This window comes from Sapajus apella, unplaced genomic scaffold, assembly GCF_009761245.1.
Source record: "Sapajus apella isolate SASKATOON/1434 unplaced genomic scaffold, GSC_monkey_1.0 scaffold129, whole genome shotgun sequence".
Taxonomy (NCBI): domain Eukaryota; kingdom Metazoa; phylum Chordata; class Mammalia; order Primates; family Cebidae; genus Sapajus; species Sapajus apella.
Genome location: NW_022437069.1, coordinates 2,613,541 through 2,634,533, shown reverse-complemented (window position 1 = coordinate 2,634,533; position 20,993 = coordinate 2,613,541). Strand labels below are relative to the sequence as shown.

General features: G+C 39.6%; 1 long non-coding RNA gene across 1 annotated transcript in view; it reads left to right on the top strand.

Annotated features, from left to right (window-relative positions):
* LOC116539493 overlaps positions 1–11,116 on the top strand; it is a 35,263-nt gene extending 24,147 nt beyond the window's left edge. The window contains exons 4-5 of the long non-coding RNA XR_004264085.1: positions 1,090–1,097; positions 11,107–11,116. This is a non-coding gene — a long non-coding RNA (uncharacterized LOC116539493). The remainder of the gene's footprint in view (positions 1–1,089; positions 1,098–11,106) is intronic.
* Positions 11,117–20,993: the final 9,877 nt, after the last annotated feature.

The window sequence follows — 20,993 nt, the reverse complement described above, 5'->3', positions numbered from 1 at the left end:
GCTTGGGGTTGATTTTTAGTGGTGCTGTAGGTTGTGTAATTACATTATATTTTGGTGTATCTTTTATAGGGCTTATAGTTTTATTAATTTATTTGGGTGGCTTAATAGTTGTTTTTGGTTATACTGCAGCGATAGCAATTGATGAGCATCCTAAGACATGAATATCAAGTACTGATATTTTGGGGTCTTTATTGTTAGGTATAATGATGGAAATGACCATGGTAAGATTATCAGGTGAGTGTAATGAGGTGGTAGAAATTACTGCTAATTATAAGACTGTAGCAAGTTGAATAGTTTATGAGGGCGAGGGGCCGGGGTTAATTCGCGAAGATCCTACAGGTGCTGCGGCTTTATATAATTATGGGGTTTGAGTTGTGTCAGTTACTTGCTGGGCGTGGTTCATGGGCATGCACATTTCGATTGAGCTTACTCGGGGTAGGGGTTACATGGTTAAAAGTAATGCGAGAGTGGGTGGGATAAAGAAAGAAGTAGAGCTCAATGAGGCCTTTTTGGGATGATGCAGTGGTGGAGATTGAAAGTTGAGTCTGTGTTATTTTTGGCATGGAGTTTTCTATCAAAATAGATCTAGTGAAACTGAGGTGAAGTTCCGGCTTGCGGTGAAGCATGAAAGGGGCTTGAAGCAATGAGTAGCGGTTGAGTAAAAGCCCAGTCCGTTAGAAAAGGAACAAGTTTTGATTGGGGTGCTTCATTTTGTATTGTTGGTTATGAGGTTGAGCTCTATTGCTAGAAGCAGCCCTAAAATAGTTACGCGTCAAGCTGTTTGTTAAGATAGTATGGGATCGTTATTTGAGGGAATGGAGTAGGAGGAATGCAGTTAGAAATAAGAAATGCAGCGAAAATACTACCTATTGCTAGGCGATTAATTGGGTTTATTAGTAGAGAGTTGTTTTCATTGATTATAAGAAGAGTTGTAAAGCGGGTTGTCCTGGTAGAGTCAAGAAAATGATGCGGATGCTGCATATAGCTGTTAGGGAGTGGCTAGGAGAGTGGCTATATGGGCTCAGGTGTTGGTATATGACATATTGGCGGTTTCGATACGGTCTTTTGAGTAGAAGCCTGTGATAAAAGGTAGACCTGTGAGTGCAAAGCTGCCGATGATGAGGGAGGAGGCGGTAAAGGGTAAAGTTTTAAAAAAGCCTCCTATGTTTCCAATGTCTTGTTCCTTGTTGAGGTTATGGATAATAGATCCTGCAGATAGAAATAATACGGCTTAAAAAAAAGGCGTGGGTACAGATATGAAGAAAGGTTAGATGTGGTTGATTAATGCTGACTGTTAATATCATGAGTCCTAGTTGGCTTGAGGTTGAAAAAGCTACGATCCTTTTTATATCATTTTGTGTTAGAGCATATATTGCTGTCAATAGGGTGGTGAGGGCTGCATGAGTGTCTGAATAAGCAAGTTGTTTTTGATTAAGGGATGAAAGCAGATAATTAAGAAGATTCCTGCAAGGACGACTGCGCTAGAGTGAAGTGACGCTGAAACTGGAGGAGGTCCTTGTACAGCGGAGGGTAGTCATGGGTGGAGACCAAATTGGGCTGATTTTCCTGCTGCAGCTAGGAGGAGGCTTATGAGAGGGAAGGAGTTTGGGGCAGAGTTAAGGATAAATAGTTGTTGAAAATCTCATGAGTTGGAGCATAGAAAGAATCATGCTATTGCTAGAAGAAAACCGATATCACCGATAACGATTGTACAGAATTGCTTGGAGGGCTGCTGTGTTGGCGTCTGCTCGGCCGAGCCATCAGCTGATTAGTAGAAAAGATATAAGGCCTATTCCTTCTCGCCCAATAAAAAGTTGAAACAGGTTGTTAGCGGTGATTAGAATTCATATTGTAATAAGGAAGGTGAGTAAATACTTGAGAAATTGGTTAATGTTTGGGTCCGAATTTATATATCAATCATATTGAGAACTCTACCATTGACCAGGTGACGAATAATGCTACGGGGGTCAATACTGTGGAAAAGAAGTCTAGTTTTAAGTCTAGTGATAATTAATTTGATGGTTTGAATTGTTGTTCAATGTCAGCTTGAAATGATAGATTCTTGGCCTGTGAAGATAAATATTGTTACGGATAGAATGCTAACAGTAAAAGCATACATGACAGCTAATTTTACATAATGCTGATATAAAATTTTTTTGCGGGGGTGAATTAGAGTAATTACGATAGGCGTTAGTAAGGGGACTAGCGTTATTAAGGTGGTGGAAGAATGCGGTTTTTTTATTTGGAGGTGCACCCATGTTTTTGGCTCCTAAGACCAATGGATAACTGCTATCCTTTAAAAGTTGACAAAGCCAAGCTGTTAGGCATGGGGGCATGAATTGGCAGTTGCTGCATACTTTCTCGGTAGGTAAGAAGTTATGGGCTTCTATTATTAGACTCACAATCGAATGTTTTGATTAAACTATAGCTACATGGCGCAGGTGCTATAACTGTCTCAGGGTTTAGGGTGAGGAGAAGGATGGGTGCCATGTGCGTTAGTATCAGTGTGTTTTCTCGCGTGAAGGGGTTTGACATTACTAGTACTATATGTTAATGGTCCTCGCTGCGTTGAGGTAAGTCTGTGTGGTGACTATGGGGCTGTATGTAAAGTGATGTATTTGTTGACGAACAAAACATGGGGCAAGGAATGTGGTTGCAATGATAACATGAAGGTCATGAAAGCCTGTAGCTATAAAGACTGTAGAGCCATAAATTCCATCAGAAATAGTGAAGGAAGCTTCAGAGTATTCTGAGATTTGTCGAACGGTAAAGTCAATACCTTGTGTGATAGTCATGGCTAGTGCTTGACTTGATTCTTCTTGGTTAGCCTGTATCAGGCTGCGGTGTGCTCAGGCAATTGCAACTTCTGATGCAAGTAGAATAGATGTGTTTAGAAGTGGCGCTTCTAGAGGGTTAAGGGGGAAAATACCTGTGGGGGGTCAATGTCCTCCTGTTTGTGGGGTTGGGGCTAAGCGACAGTGGTAAAACGCTCAGAAGAAACCAGCAAGAAAGAACATTTCTGAAATAAGAAATAGGACCATTCTGTGTCGGAGGCCTTTTTGAACAGGCATAGTGTGGTGGCCTGGATATGTGCTCTCTCGGACTACATCACATCATCATTGAAATCATGTTGTGGCGCTAGCCAATAGTCCTGTGGTAAGGAGAAGAGTATAGTGGAAATGAAATCATATAATTAGGCCGGAGGTTACTAGAAAGGGGGACAGGGCTCCTGTTAGTGCGCAGGGACTTGGACCGACTATGTGATAAGTGTGTGTTTGGTGTGTCATGATGAATTATTGTATAGATAGAGGCTAAAAGTGTGAAAACATAGGCTTGAATTCGAGCCATGCCCAATTCTAGGATAATTAATAGGATGATAACAGTAATTGTGGAAGAAGAGAGGTAGATGGATAGTAGAGTTAATGTGGTTTCTCCGAGTAGGTGACCTGCTGTGATGTTAGCTGTTAATCATATGGCTAGTGCTACGGGTTGAATAAAAAGGCTGATTGTTTCGTTGATGATGAGTATAGGAATAGGTGGGATAGGCGTTCCTTGGAGCAAGAAATGGGCTAGAGATGCTTTTGTTTTCAATCGAAATCCTGTGAGTACAGTGGCTGCTCATAAGGGAACTGCTATGCCTAAAGTGATTCCTATTTGATATGATGGTTTTATCAGGAGTTTACCTGCACAAGCTCTCTTCACCTGCCACGACCCATGTAAGATGTGACTTCCTCCTCCTTGTCTTCCACCATCATTGTCAGGTCTCCCCAGACATGTAGAATTATAAATCCATTAAACCTCTCTCCTTTGTAAATGGCCCAGTCTCAAGTATGTCTTTATCAGCAGGGTGAAAGTGGATTATTAACACCACCCAGCGTGGGTGGGTACATCCCATCAGCTAAAGACCTATGTGGAACAGAAAGACAAGAAAAGGTGAATTCACTCTTTCTTCTGCAGCGGGGACACTCTTCTCCTCCTGCCCTTGCACCACACAACGACAGGTTATCTGGCCTTTGAACTTCATATTTCACCAGTCCCCTGTTCCCCGTCCTGAGTTCTCAGGCCTTCAGCCTCAGACTGAGAATTACACCACTGGTTTCCCTGGTTATGAGGCTTTTGAACTCGGACTAAGCCACGCTACAGCTGCTCTACCCATCTATCTATCCACTCATCCTATTGGTTCTGTCTCTGGAAAAGCCTAATATATCTAGCAAAAGATAAAAAGGTCAACCTGAGACAAAGCCTAGAAAATGTAGCAGACGCTGGCTAAATGCTCACCAAATCCATTTTTCTCTTAAGTAAATTTTGCAAATTCCTCTCATATATATGAGAGACCATGCCAGCAGTTCTTGCCATAGATATGAATAAAGGTGATCTGCCACTTGCAGTTAAGTGACAGAAGTTACATAAGAACCTGCCTTGTCCTTGGTCTCCCTTCTTCCTGTCTACCAGCTGGATGATGTCAGGACAACCCTTAACTGTGTATCGAAGGAGACCATCACATGGCAGGAGCCTGAGTCCCTGAATAGTTGCCTGGAGAAGAGGCCCACTCCCACACTATCTAAATTTGGACCAGGGAGTGGAGTGAATAGAAAAGAAACACTCACTGTGTTGATCCATTGAGATTTTGAAATTGTCATAGAAGCCAGCATCCTTTACAAGTAGAGCCTAAATGGGGGAAAAGAGGGAACATTATGTAACAAGAGCTAAATTTATGTACACTTAGGAAGTGAATGTCCAGATTCAAAGAACAGATAAATTGCTTGGTAATTCTGTATGTCACTAAATATTCCCCTTGGATTCCCGTCAGCTTCTCCTGTCCATTTAAAAATCATGCATTTCAGCATGTTTGTGGGTACAGTTATTATATGTAAAAGGGATACACCAGCATGCTACCCAAACTGACTGCACTGTCATGGATCCCCAAAGGAGGTGAGATTTCTCTCCACTGGAGAGACGTTTATTTGGTAGTCAACAAAGTGCAAGAGTGTATTTTCTGAGATACTTGCTTAGGAGCTCCAAATTTAAACTTGCAACATTGGCTTAGCCTCTTGTTTAAGATAATAAAAGTTGCTTCCATTGGAGATATAACATTCGGAATGCCCATTGTGTATATTTTTCCAATTAATTGGACTTTAATTACTTTGCAGAAAATCTATAAAAAGAGTCATCAAAGTTTTGAAGATGAGAACAAGCTAGTTCATATTCCATTTACTTTCCATAGAGCAATCTCACCATGAAACTGAAGAAAAAAATAGCCTATTTAATTTTCTTCTGTTGAGGTTTATAAAGGCCCAATAGAGGCTACTATCTCTAATTTTTAAAAGAGATAATTATTTAGAAATACAAATGCCAAGAAATAAAATAGGCTCAGGTATGCTGTGTTAAATCAAGGTGACCCTTCATGTTAGTTTCCTATAGCACTTTTGTGTGTGTGTGTGTGTGTGTATACACAAAAATACACACACACACACACACACACACACACACACACACACGCGCGCGCGCGCGTGTGCGCATATCTGCTCATTATTCAGCCCAAGCAAGGTAAAAAGAAAATCCAACAAGAATATAGTAACATAAAGCTAATTCCTTGATTTTCCTCATTTTCATATTTTTTTCTGGGGTACTTTCACTTGCCTACATTGGAGGGTAAAATAAAAAGGATTATGTTTGTAAATGTTTAAGAAAATGTATTTAACCTCAATTACTGAATATATAGTCCAGTGGGAAAAGGGTGAAGATACAACATTTGACTAAGACGTAATAGTTTAACTAGAAGGAAATTGTTCACCAGCTGGCTAGCTGGTGACAGGAACTGATGTACCACGATGCAAATGGGATTGAGTGGTAAGAGAAGGAATACTGCGTGGGATCTGGGCTGTATCCTGCCCTTTACTCCATGAGAGCATTGGTGTTAAATGGAGAAGAAGCCACTTTTAAATCCCATCCTAAATATGTCCAATGCGGTCAATGAAAAAGAAATTTTTGGCATTTGGAGCAGAACAGCAGACTGGATAGGAAGCTACAAGCTAAATAAAAAGCGAAACCTGAAATTAAAATCCCATCAAAATCTATCAGTTCAGTATGGTTAGGATATATCCTTACCAAGAGGGAGATGATTGCCCTTGAGGGCATCTCAAAAATCTCTTTCCAGATCTGAATTTTGATGCTGTAAGACTCTGAGTTGAGAGATAATTGGCTGAATATTTTATCTTTGATTTGGAATTTCAAATCTTCAACCAAGTCCTGGATGCAATTGCAACAATGCTTATTTTCTGACCACGGCTACTGATACCTACTTCATAATACTGTTGAGTATTTTCCTGTGGCCTGAATTAGTTTAACGTTTCTCACAAGTAATTGCAGTGGCTTCACTCCATGATATGTCTCTCAGGGCACTCTTGGAAATTAAATGTTACTTCTCAACAGTTATTTGCTTACTTCATCTTCATTTTATTAAATAATCATAAAACACTTTCAAATTTAAATATCCCTGCTCTGTTATCTGAAAATTCTGGCAAGACAGGTAGGCCGGATAAAAGGAAGCCAACCCTGGTCTCTCTGTCCTTTTTCAGTGAATTTTCCATTGGCATTGAGTGGATCCCACGTCTGGGGCTTTATGGAGTTTTAATGGTCTGTGCTCACTGGGGTCCTGGGTTATTTTCAGTAACCACAGCTGAAATTGCTGCTGTTTAGAAGTGGCTCAAACCTTTTTAACAATGTTAAAAATACCTAACCTCACAAGAGCAAAAGAATGAACTATTTTTTATTTTGTTTTTGAAAAGTTTTTTTTTTTTTTTTTTTTTTTTTTTTCAAGATTCCTGAAGATTTATTCTGGCTGCAAAAATAAGTAGGAAGGGTTCCAAGACCCCTGCAGGTGACCTTGTGACAATGATTAGACACCTTATCTGGGTCCAGTTGGTTATAAGGGCTTGTCCCTCATTTTAGGCATGGTTTCTTCTAGAAGAGTTATTTGAGGTTACCTGACTACAGAATTTGGAGGAGAGAATATTGTCCTCATTTAAAGACGTTCAGTCAGTGAGACATTAATGAGTTGTTTAAATTTAACAAAACAGAGTTATGCTGAATTCCAAGCTCAGCTATTCCAGAGAAGCATGGGGTAGCAGAGAGGTCTTGGGCTTTGAACGTAGACACACTTGATTTGATTCTAGGAGCTACCGCTTACTAGCTGTACATCCTTTTACATCTTAGTAATCTCTGAGTGTCAGATTTCTAAAACTCAAAATACAGTCCAACATACAGAGCTGATATAAATTATCAAAAAATACCTTTCATGTATCCAAACTATAATCAATAATAATAAATGATAACCACTATTATTATATTGCTTGTATTAATCCCAACGCACTGCTTGGTTTAAGGCTGACAATTGTGATATAAATCATGATATAGCCCAGGAATGTTATTTAGAAAGCCTTAAGTTCTATTCCCTTCCTTTGACCGCACGACATGGTAGTTTTTCCCTTCATCAAAAGCACAATATATAGGTCTGATGTTTTCGCAAAGAAGGCTGTGCGCATTAGCTAACGCAAAAGCGAAAATTTGCATTCCTATCCCAATTTTCCCTCTCTTAATTCTATTGTGTGATCGTAGGCAAGTAAGTACAATTTTCCATTTCTTTGAGAGGAAGGGCAGAGGACTTTACCTGCTATATCTCCGTAATTATTTCCAAGACCCGAGTGAGGGTGACTGCAATATCGTCCCTCAAGTACTTGGCATTCCTTGGAAGAAAACATGATGTAATTGCACTTTAATAACTTCGATGAAAATGTATCCTAGGGCCATAAAATGTTTCTCTACAACATTAGATCTAGGCGAGTTATTATGATTACCTCTTAAGAAGTGTTCAGATTAACAGATATATGATTATAAAGTCCATTACAAAGGCAGAATCAGAAGGAAGAGGTATAGAAGAGAACATTTTAAATAGAGAAGTTCTTTTATCACTTCTGCTGCCAGGCTCAGTAGGGGAATGCCTGAACAAGGAGGTCTGTCCTGAACATTATTTCTGTCTCCCTAATTCCCCTACATTAGAAGCTTTCTTACAGAAACTCCTCTCTGTAGCCATGCTTGATGATTAATGTTAGGTGTTGACTTCACTGAATAGAGGGCTGCCTAGATGGCTGAGGAAGCAGTTTCTGGGCCTATCTCTGAGGATGTTTAAAGAGAAGATTGCTATGTGAGTTGGTGGACTAAGTGGGGAAGATTTGTGCCCAATGTGGATGGACACGATTCAATCAACGTGGGGCCCCAGTGGAACAAACAGGTGGAAAAAGCGTCAATTCGCTCCTTCTCTCTTCAGGAAAGGGATACTCATTTCCTGCCCTTGGATATCAGAATTCCAGGTTCTTCAGGCTTTGAACTCTGAAACTTACACCTTTACCCTCTCAAACCTCTCAGATCTTTGGTCTCGGATTGAGGATTACAGCATTGGCTTCTTTAGTTCTCAGCACTAAGGGACTTGTTCTAAGACCTGTTATTGGCTTCTCTGGGTCTCTAGCTTACAGGCAGCCTATGATGAGGCTTCTCAGCCTCTATAATCATGGGAGCCAATTCCCCCCAATAAGTCCCTTTCATCTATCTATCATCTATCTACATGTTTTTCTATCTATCTATCCATCTATCTATCTATCAATCATCTATCTGTCTATCCATCCTGCCTATCTATCTATCTACCGATTTTTCTATCTGTCCTATTGGCTCCTTCTCCAGAAAACCCTGACTAATGTAGCATGTGTATAGGCAATGATACGGGAGTCAAACCACTTGGGTCTACCAGTTTAGCCCCACCAAGCTATGTGATTCCTTACAACATTCATTCAGTAAACACTAGTGCCTTCTGTGCTAGGTGTTATAGATATGAAATACATACAACATGATTGACTTCAGTTGAAAATGGCTTAGTGGAGGTAACCACATGTGCATAAATAAATCTATTTAATTCTTAAAATATTTTATGGCTGATTTCCCATAGCTGATTATTCTTAGGCAATTGTAGTAATTTCAACCCTCATTCCACCCACCCACCCCGCCCCCCTGCTATCGATGAATTCAGTGATAGAGCTTTAAGTCTAAGCTAACTTCAGTACTAAAACGTTAGGTGTAATTTTTTCAGACACTTCTGGAAAAAATGCCATCTTGCTCTGAAGAGGTCATCTAATGCTTTTAAGGTACACCACACCTCAGAATGTTGTTAAATCTGCCAGTTGCAGAGTAGAGCATGTCCTAGGTGTAGATGCTATTATACACTTAGGACAGGGTAGATACTATGTCCTAGGTAATATACGTAAGTAGCTGGTTTAAGCAAGCTGAAGTTGTCTTGCTCTGCCTGCAGACTTAATGCTATCTAAGCTAGTAAATGAATGTGTTGTTTAACCCGGTCTGCAATAAATTTTTACTTACTTGCAGCCAGAACCATCATAGCTGAATGCCAGTTTAGTGCTTTCCATATCACATGATCATGAAAGTCTCCTCTGATTCTTGTTTAAAACTCAAACTCTTGGGTAACCCTTAAGGATAATCTGACCCACTAGGACTGACATAAGGAAGGCCCGGGAATCAGGGTTTTTAATAAGTGTCCCAGGTGATGTTCATCTTTAGCTATAGTTCAGATCATGGTTCTGGCTGCTAGGATAGGGACACAAATTAAGTGCAGGCTTAGCAACTGACTCAGCCTGGAGGAGTTAGGGATGGTCTTCTGAAACAAGGGGACATCTGAGCTGTGCCTTGAAGAATGAGTGGGGGCTTGCTAGGCTAAGAAGACGTGTTCCCAACAAAGGAAGTCTCAACAAAATACTTCTCTCTCAGGCCTTTCTTTTCTCATCTACACAATGAGGACATTATAAAAGAAAGCCTTGGACTTGACCAAGATGGCCAAATAAAAGCAACTACAATATTCAACACTCCTGGAGAGAAATGAAAATGGCGAATGAGTTCAAGACCTTCAACTGAAATATCCAGGCTCTCACATTGGAACTGCCTAGACAAACAGCTCGACCCACAGAGAATCACGAAAAGCAGAATGGGGTGACGGCCCACCTGGGAGTGGCATAGAGCCAAAGGAACCACTACCCCAGCCAAGGGAAGTGGTGAGTGATTCTGTGATCCCCCGCTGGAAAATCACACTTCTCCCACAGTTCTTCGCAGCCAGCAGATGAAGAGATGCCCTTCCGAGCCCACACCACCAGGGCCTTTGGCCTGATACAGAGAGCTGTGTGAAGTCCCTGCAGAGCAGCTGCTGGGCACTCACAGAGACCCAGGAGTTTGGCATACGCTGGCCACAGCATTTTTGCCAAGGTAGGAGATCCATTCCTACATACCCCTAGGAGGGGAGTTAAATCCAGGGACTGAGCAGCATCATTCTGCAAGCCCCACTTCCATGACATCTCACAAGTTCAGACCCATTGGCTTGGAATTCCAGCTAGCCAGTGGCAACAGGCTGGAGTCTGCCTGAGAAAGACCAAGGTCCTGGGAAGATGGGTGGCTGCCATTCTGCAGTCTGGATGACTCGGCTGTTCCAGCCTGCCAGCTCTGGAGAGTCCAGACAGCCCGGATGAAGAAGAGCCCCCACACCCCTCCAGTAACACAGCACAACTCTGCTACCATAAAGCAGCCAGACTGCCTCCTTAAGCAGGTTCCTGATCCCATTCCTCCTGACTGGGTGAGACCTCCCAACAGAGGTCTCCAGCCACCTCCATCAGGCACAATTTGGGCTGGCAATGGGTCAGCATGTCCCTGGGACTCAGCTTCCAGAGAAAGAAGCAGGCCGAAATCTTTGCTGTTCTGCAGTCTTCAATGATAATACTTCAAGGTACATGAAAAACCAAAGCAACCAGGATCTGGAGTGGACCCCTAGCAAACTGCCGCCGTCTTACAGAAGAGTAGCTTGACTATTAAAAGAAAAACAGAAAACAACAAAAACAACATCAACAAAAAGACCCCACTAAAACCCCATTCCAGAGTCAGCAGCCTCAGAGATGGAAGGTAGTTAGGCCCACAAAGATGAGAATCAACACAAAAACCCTGAAAACCCAAAAACCCGGAGTGCCTTATCTCCTCTAAATTACTGCAACATCTTTCCAGGAAGAGCACAAAACTGGGCCAAGGCTGAGATGGCTAAATTGACAGAAGCAGGTTTCAGAAGGTGGGTAATAATGAACTTTGATGAGCTCAAGGAGCATGTTGTAACCCAATGGAAAGCAGCTAAGAATCGTGATAAAACAGTACAGAAGCAAATAGCTAGTTTTGAGATGAAAATAACCATCCTAATGGAGCTCAAAAACCTAACACAAAAAATATATAATGCAATCACAAGTATCAACAGCAGAATTTCAGAGCTTGGAGACTATCTTTCTAAAATAAGACAGGCAGACAGGAATAGAGAAAAAAATAAAGAATGAAAAGGAATGAACAAAACCTCTGAGAAATGTGGGATTATGTAAAGAGACGGAACCTATGATGTATTAGGTACCTGAAAGAGATGAGGAGAATGGAACCAAGTTGGAAAACATACTTTAGGATATCATTCAGGAGAACTTCTTCAACCTAGCAAGACAGGACAACATTCAAATTCTAGACCTGCAGTGAACCCCAGTAAGATACTACCCAAGAGGATCAACCCCAAGACACATCATCATCAGATTCTCTAAGGTCAAAATGAAAAAGAAAGGTAAGGACAATCAGAGAGAAAGGCCAGGTCATCTACAAAGGGAAGCCCATTAGACTAACAGTGGATCTCTCAGGAGAAATCATACAAGCCAGAAGATATAGGGGGCCCAATATTCAACAGTCTTAAAAAAGTATTTCCAACCTAAAATTTTATATCTGACCAAACTAAGCTTCATAAGAAAAGGAGAAATAAGATATTATTTGTACAAGCAAATACTGGGGCATTTGTCTCCACCAGGGCTGCCTTGCAAGAGCTCCTGAAGGAAGCACTAAATATGGAAAGGAAAAACTTACTAGTCACTACAAAAGCACACTGAAGTACACAGACACTATGAAGCAACCACACAGACAAGTCTGCAAAATAACTAGCTAGCATCATGAGGACAGGATCAAATTCACATATAACAATACTAAGCTTAAATGTAAATAGGCAAAATGCCCCAGTGAAAAGACACAGAATCACAAGCTGGATAATGAGCCAAGACCCATTGGCATGCTGTCTTCAAGGGAGCCACCTCACATTCAAAGAAACACATAGGCTCAAAATCAAGGGATGGAGGGAAATTTACCAAATGGAAAGCAGTGAAAATCAGGGATTGCAGTCCTCGTTTCTGACAAAACAGAGTTTAAACCAACAAAGATCAAAAAAGACAAGGACATTACATAATGGTAAAGGATTCAATTCAACAATAACTAGCTATCCTAAATATATATACACCCAATACATGAGCACCCAAATTCATAAAGCAAATTCTTAGAGACCTGCAAAGAGACTTAGACTCCCACACAAAAACAGTGGGTGATTTTAACACCTCACTGACATTCCTAGACAGATCATCGAGGAAGAAAATTACAAAGATACTCGGAACCTGAACTCAGCTCTGGATGCAGTGGACCTGATAGACATCTACAGAACTATCCACCCAAAACAACAGAATTAACATTCTTCTCAAAAAGACATACAAGTGGCTAAGAAACATATGAAAAATAGCTTAACATCAGTGACCATTAGAGAAATAGAAATCAAAGCCACAATGAGCTATTATCTCACACCAATTACAATGGCTACTATTAAAAGTTAAAAAACAACAGATGCTGGCAAGATTGCAGAGAAAAAGAAATGCTTTTACACTGTTGGTGGAGTATAAATTAATTAAACCATTGTGGAAGACAGTGTGGTGATTCCTCAAAGACAGAGACAGAAATACCATTTGACTGAGCAATTCCATGATTGGATATATACCCCGAGGGATATAAATCATTCTATTATAAAGATACATCCATGTTTATTTTCATGGCAGCGCTATTCACAATAGCAAAGACATGGAATCAACCTAAATGCCTATCACTGATAGACTGGAGAAAGAAAATGTGGTGCATATGCACCATGGAATACTTTGCAGCCATAAAAAGGAAGGAGATTATGTCATTTGCAGGGACATGAATGGAGTTGGAAGCCATTATCCTCAGCAAACTAATGCAGGAACAGAAAACCAAACACCCCGTGTTCTCACTTAGAAGTGGGAGCTGAATTGTGAGAACACATGGATACATCAGGGGGAACCACACATACTAGGGCCTCTTTGGGGGGGTGTGGGTGAGGGGAGAACAAGCCCCAGCAAGAATAACTAATGGATGCTCCACTTAATACCTAGGTGATGGGATGATCTGCGCAGCAAACCACCAAGGCACACAAGTTTACCCATGTAACAAACCACATCCTGCACATATACCCCTGAACTTAAAAGTTGAAGAAAAAAAATAAATAATTAAAAAATGTATATGTGGATGTATTTATTCCTGGTGGTTTAAGGATGCAGATTATGCTTCCTTGAGCACTTTCTTCTCCCTTTTTCTAAATAAATTTATTTGTGATATGTCCTTGCTAACTATATTGGGCACATTTACCAATTTACTACTTCCTTATGAATAAAATCCATTTTTTTCTCCATTGGAAAGCTATCCTAGTTCCTTCACTGGGTCTATTTTTCCCAATTATCAGTCTATTACTCTAATGGCACGAAGCCACAGCCTCTCGCCCAGTCCATACCAGTCTGCACTCTGGTAGGACGCTGCTGCTGAGCTGAGGAATGACAGAGGTGGCATCATAGGTCCTCATATCTCTGATACAGCCAACACTACTTCAGAGAAGAGTGACATTGATTTGCTCTCAACTGAAGGCAAATATTTGCTGTTATTAAACTTTTTTTTTTCATTTTTAGGCAAACATATTTTTCTACTTCTTCAATTCCTGCTACAATACCTTGAGCTTTCTATAAGCCAGAACAAATTCAACCTTCCCTTATCTTTTTATATGTCAGCTTTGTGTATGGAAGAAGGCAACTTTTTAAATGTATCCTGAAATCACTAATATTTTGTCTCATTTTTCTCTTTTTTTTTTTTAAACCAACATCTGTGGTGCCCCGATGTAACCATAATTACAAACTGGAAGATTAGTCAATGACATGAAAAAAAGAGACATATGAATAGAAAGAGAGAGATGTTGCTCATGGAAAATACACATTTACAGCAAACAGGAATAAATATGTGGCTCCCTTATTGTATTAAGGCAAAAACAGATCAGCCTTAAGTGCAAATAAAAAATGTAATCTTCATGTTAAATGACTTTTTCCTTAACATGAAAAAAGAAATGGACTTTTAATATTTGTTGTATTTTTTTTTCCACTTCAGGCTGTTTACTAAAGCTTTATTCTTTCTCAGTACTTTTCCATGTTTATTGTACTTAGTTTAGCATGGTTTATCACATTGTTTTGACTTCATTTGTTGTTGTTGATTTTTGCCAGAGTTGAAGTTGGGCATTGTTCCATATTTAATCTGACAGATAGTTCTGGCAAGTCCTAGGGCACTTAGCTAATTGCTCGAACATGTACCATTGCACACCATTCATGCCTTGCGCATGTCACATGACTTTTTTTTTTTTTTTGCGGGGGGGACAGGGTCTTGCTCCGTTGCCAGGTGTCAGGCTGGAGTGCAGTGGCGCGATCTTGGCTCACTACAACCTCCGCCTCCTGGATTCAAGCAATTCTCCTGCCTCAACCTCCTGAGTAGCTGGGACTACAGGCACACGCTACCATGCGCAGCTAATTTTTGTATTTTTAGTGGAGACGGGGTTTCACCATGTTGGCCAGGATGGTCTCAATCTCTTGACCTCGTGATCCGCCCGCCTCGGCCTCCCAAAGTGCTGGGATTATAGGCGTGAGCCACCGCGCCCGGCTGTCACGTGACTTTTAAGGAACAATCCAAACATACTCTCCTCTGAGCCAAAGGAGGTTTTTCAGATCCATTTGGTCTTCTTTGGAATAAAATTACTTTTATCAGTAACCAAAGAAAAGAATTTGCGCAAGTAGACCCTATCCTTCAGTGCCATATCCATTTATTATTTTTCCTTTGTTTGAAAAGAGATATTGATTAAAATTCTGCACTTGTAGATTTCTGTGGACTCTATGCCTCTAAGGAAATACTCTTTGCAGCATGGGAGAGAATGTGGCTCATCAGGAATCATAGCCTTATTACAAAAGTCTGTCCAAGCTGCCACTTAAAGAAAATTACCATGTGCCTTTTTCAGTTCTCCAGAAGCAAACCCTGAGATAAAGGTTCACGTGCAAGTGTTAAGTTGTTGCAAAAGTAATTGGAGTTTTGCCTTCACTTTTAATAGCAAAGACTGCAATTATTTCTGTACCAACCTAAACAGTTTAAGGAAGCCTCCCAGAATAAAATGGTAAAAGAATGGAGAAAATAAGACAGGGAAGGGGAAGAACTTAATAAGGGTATGATTTCAGGCAAAGTCTAATCTCTAGCTGATCCTGTGTGGAACTCAGGAGTGTAGTTTTCACCTCACAGTTTGTCAACACTCAAAGCACAGGAACTGGGCATTCTTGATCTATGAGTCAGTCACTGGCTACAAGCTGCCCTGGAGGGGTGTGAGCTCTAAGGCATGCAGGGGAAGGGGACTCTCCTAGCCAAGTGACAGTTGCGTGAAGAACACTGCAGATACAGGTCATTAGAAGCAAAGTTCACAGAAGCTGGAGACAAATGCATGAATATGATTAAGGGAATCCAAGGGGAACCTAAAAGAGCATTGAATTCTACACCATGTATCCATCTCAACACATATGCACATATTTTGTATGCTGTTCATTCAGCATCAAAATGTGCTATGAATCTAGCTCAGTGTTGTCCAATATTTGACGTGAGTCAAATATGTAATTTTAAATGTTCTAGTAGACACATTAAAAAAGTAAAAAAAAAAATCTATGTGTATATATTTCAATAATATATTTTATGCAGTATATTCAGACATGTAGTTAATAAAAACAATTGAGACATTTTATGTTCTGTTTTTGTGCTTGGTCTTCATAATCAAATCTGTATCTTGTATTTACTGCACATGACTACTCTCAAGTGTGTTCAATAGCTACATGTGGCTAGGGGCTATTGCACTGGACAGCGCAGATCTGGCTGGTTTCTTGAGCTGTTACTTTGGGCATTTACCATGTGGTACAGTCAGAAAAATTAATGTTTTACAATGAAAATTAAGTTTTTCCTATACTCTACTACATATGATATAATCTACAGTATAAATTGCACAGTTCTTGAACCATCTTAAGTTTTCTGAAAATATTTCATCTCCTCCCACAAGGGGGTCCCTTATGGCTACCCTTGGACAAAGTGACTGTCCAGCTGGACACAAATGATTAATCAAAGTAGACCTGACCCACGTTGGGCCAATCATACTCACTTTCTTAAGGATTAGGTGTATTCCCAGTGGCTTTTCAGATTCTGATTCCAGCCCTCTCTGAAGCTTGGCTTCATTTCTGCCCTTGGCTTTGGTGAAATACGGCTGTAAATATAAAACAATTCTTTATTAAGTTGCTTGCAAATGAAAGAATCATAACTAGCAATGAAAACAGGTACTGGGAGTGCAGAGACACTGTGATCCTGACTGTGTCAAGGAAAAGGACAATGGATCCTGCCCATGCTGGACTGGGAAGACAACAGGCCATACAATGACACTGATGTTCACTGTCTTGAAACCTAGACCAGTAGAACTTGTTGATCAGAATTTAGGAGACTTAGATACAAAATTCAAAGATGTCCTATCACAGCATGTAATTCCTCTTTGGAAACTCCAGAAAGGTGCAGCAGGGCAAGGAAACGGGATAATCTAGTAGGAAGGAGATACAGACAATTTGTGTTTATTTCCTTTTCACCCTAGAGTTTACTCTTGACACAGGAGTCATAATGATTCTTTTAAAATCCAAGTCAAATCATATCACTCCCCTTTCCAAAATATTCCAATGATTCCTTAGTGAGGGATCACTCAGGCAAAGTGTGAGATAGCCAAGGTCCTTAAAATGACTCATAGTGGCTGACAGCATCTGGCTTCTAAAAACCCCTCTGCTATTTCCAATATGCCTCTCCTTGCTCACTCCACACAGTAACTTTCTTGTGGTTCATACACGTCAAGTCCCACTTTGAAGTCTTTGCGCTGACTGAAAGAACCACTCTTTTCTTTCCTCCTTCACCGTATTTGATATATTTCTTAAATGTTACCTCTCCATAAATACTACCCCCATCATTCTGTTAAAATTATAACCCTTTCTCATTGGCATCATTACCAAAATCTTCTAGCCTTACTACATTGTTTAAAAGCTAGTATCTCCTATGGCATGTATTTGCATATTGTATAATATGTATTTTTAATGTGCATTTGTTAATTTTATTTATGTACTTTAAAATTCTTCCACCACCAAAATATAAGCTCCATGAGGTCAGGGATTTTTTTTTTCCATAAAATGATATATTCTTAAACCACAATATAGATATATGTAGTTTATATATTGAGTGAATGAATGAATGATGAACACATCCTGACATAATTATTTGAGGATCCAAACAAATACGTTTATTGGGCACATTGCTACACTGCAGGAACAAGATTATTTTTAATCTTCTTTCTGCTGCTAAGATTGGCACACTCATTGTGAAAATGTAGGGTCTTTTCATTAGAATGGAGATGCGTAAAAAGAAAGAACAGTATTCAAGTCCAGCAACAGCATGCCCACAAATCCCTTCAGGACACCTCTACCTGCATTTCACCATTGAATTTGTAAAAGTTCATGTTGTTGCCCATTACAAAGTGCATTTCTGGAGCAAGAAAGAATTGCAGGGGCTTTGTTCTGTATTTCATCTCTATTTCTCTTTTGTTGTTTACTGTCCAGAAATGTAATGCCCAGAAAGCACTGTCCAGAAAACAAATGTAATGTCCAGAAAACAAATGTCCAAAAAACAAATAAGCAAAAATAGAGATGATGTCAGCAAAAGTGGGTAAGCAGCTCTAACAATTCATTCTTCAAACAGAAACAGAAAAATCAAGCAAAATTGTCAGAATCAACTATCAGAACCCTGAATGACAATAAAAGAATGACAACAACCAAGCAAATGCTGAATCAAGAAGAAGGTCATTTAAAAATGGTAGAAAGGTTATGAAGCATTTTTACATGCCCTTCCTCTACCCTTTCTCCAGTTTGGCAGTGATTTTGAAGACAGTAGCCTATTTTCCCAGAACCTCATTTCCTGATTCTGGAGGGAGTATAATGCATCTCATTTGCAAATAATTGTGCTTATTCTAATTTGTCTGGGGGCTGCTGGAAGAATTGACACAAGTTGCTTGTCATTGTTTTTTGTCATCTGGAACTCACCTAGGGTGGAAAAACCAATGCAATCCTTGAGAACACCGTAAAGCAACTGAACAAGCCACAGTCACCCGGGGCAAAAGACAATGGCTGAAGCATACAGGAGAATACCCAAAGCATGGGTGAAAAACCTCAGGAGAGATTCTTTGGGAAAGTAAAAATAGGCCACTCAAAGAGATCTGTGTATACTGGAGGATTTAGAAAAGTACACATATGCCCAGGACGTGATACATGCTCAGAAAAGACCTGGGAAAACCCTAACCTTTCCCTTAGGGCCAATCTCTAGACTTGGAACAAGCAGGAAGTGAAAGCTAAGGCTAAACATTGAAGGGGAGACCCAGCACATAGCCAAGATGCAAATAACACATTGGCTATTCCTTTTGAAGGGGTAATATAACACCACTTGTTTCTTTATTTGCCATAAAAGACATTTGCTATCTGTTTTGTTTTTAAGATTGTGAACTAAGAATCATTAATGCAATGTAATAGCTTCAAATGTAAGCTTCAAAACATGGAAGACAGAGGTGAGATAATAGTAAATTCCTTTTGCAGAATAAAGTGAAGTTAATCTGATGTTGGCAGCCTGCGCTGTTACTTAGCCTATCTTGCAAAGGCCAGGTTAAATGTATTATTATTATTAAAATTCATGTTTTCTCCTCTTATTTTTGTCAATTATTTTCTTTTGGAGGTTGAGGTTCCTGGTATGTAAGGAAGTATCTGCTAAAACATCTGCTGAATACAAACTAAATGAACAGAGACTTTAGAGATCACACATGAAGAAGAATACACAGTACAAAATTAGTTCAGCAAAATCACTGAACAAATGGCTACAGCCTACAACAAGCAACTAATACAAATGCAGAGGATGGGGAAAGTTCTGATTTCCACAGTTATCACACTCTAATATTAAAAATGCCTGTTTCCAACAAAAATTACAAAGCACGAAACAAAACAAGAAAATGGGGTCTATTCACAGAAGAAATTGATAGGAACAATTCCTGAGAAAGCAGACATTAATTTACTAGACAAAGACTACCTTAAAGAGCTACAGGAAAACAGAAGAATTACATATGAATTACATAGAAAATATCAATAAAAATTATAAAAATACATATTCTAAAGTTGAAGATATAATAACTGAAGTAAAAAACTCACTAAAGGATATCAATAGGAGATTTGAGCAAACAGAAAAGATAATCAGAGAAAATAAAGGTAGAACAATTTAAGATATTCAGTCTGAGGAACAGAAGAAAAACAGAAATTAAGAAAAATGAACAGAGCCTAAGGGCTTTGTGGGACACCACTAGGCATAAAAACATAAACATAATGAGAATCCCAGAAGGAGATGAAAGGGAGATGGGAGAGAAGAGAATACTTGTAGAAACTCTAAACTTTGATAAAAGACATGTCTACACATTTAACAATCTCGTTCTCAGATAAATAAAAGCTGAAGGAGTTTATTGCTGGTAGATCTGCCCTAGAAGAAATCCTTATTAGAATGCTTTGGCTCAAATTAAAGAATATTTGACAGAAAATCAAAGCTAATCAAAGCTATATGCATAAGTGATACATCCTGGTAAAGAAAGCTACATAAGGATAAAAGCTGATTTTATTGTATTTTTAGTTTGTGATAACTTTATATTTTTATATGATTTAAATGCATAAAACAATATAAATCTATGTTAATGGACATATCCTATATGTAGATGCAACTTGCCACAAAAATAACATAACCTGGGGGGAGGAAGGAGCTGTATAAAAACATAGTTTTTACTGAAACTTTGAGTCTATGTTTCTATCACTCAGATTGATTTGTTACACATTCGGGATGTTAATTGTGATTCCTATCGGAACTACTCAGAAAATATCTTTAAAAATACACACAGACTGCAATGAGAAAAAAATTAAAATGGTACACTGCATATACATACATACATATATACATACATGTATTTTTCAGACATTGGACAACAGATAGGATAAGACTGTGATCCCTAAGAAAATGGAGATAAAGGAGCTACTCTAAACTATTATCCTTTTTTTTCTGCCTAGAGTCCATTTCTTGACCATAGCAAAGGAAGAAGAAATTTAATCAGAGCCTGAAAGTTTTGCTGATAGGAGAAAAAATCTTGGAGGCAGGGTGTAACTAGAATATGTGAAAGCAGAGCACCAGAGAGCAAGGAATTAACTCATAGGAAGAGTCACAGAAATCTGCAGGGGCCCTTCTGAGTCTCTGGCTGAATCTTGTTCTCTACAGGAAAAGAGTAATATTCCATGAAACCAAAAAAGAACAAGTGCCTGGAAACTATATGCTAACAATTTCCAGATTTCTCACAAGGCTGGGAGACATTCAAGTTCCCAATAGCCACAGTAAGTGATATGGGTTGGCTCTGTGTCCCCACCCAACTCTCTTCTTAAACTGTGTTAAGGAAGGACCTGATGGGGAGGGTTGATTGGATCATGGGGGTGGTTTCCTCTATGTTGTTCTCCTGATAGCCAGTGAATTCTCAAAAGATCTGACGGGTGTATGAGTGTTTGGTAGTTTCTCCTTTGCTTTGCACTCTTTTCCTGCTGCCTTGTAAAGAA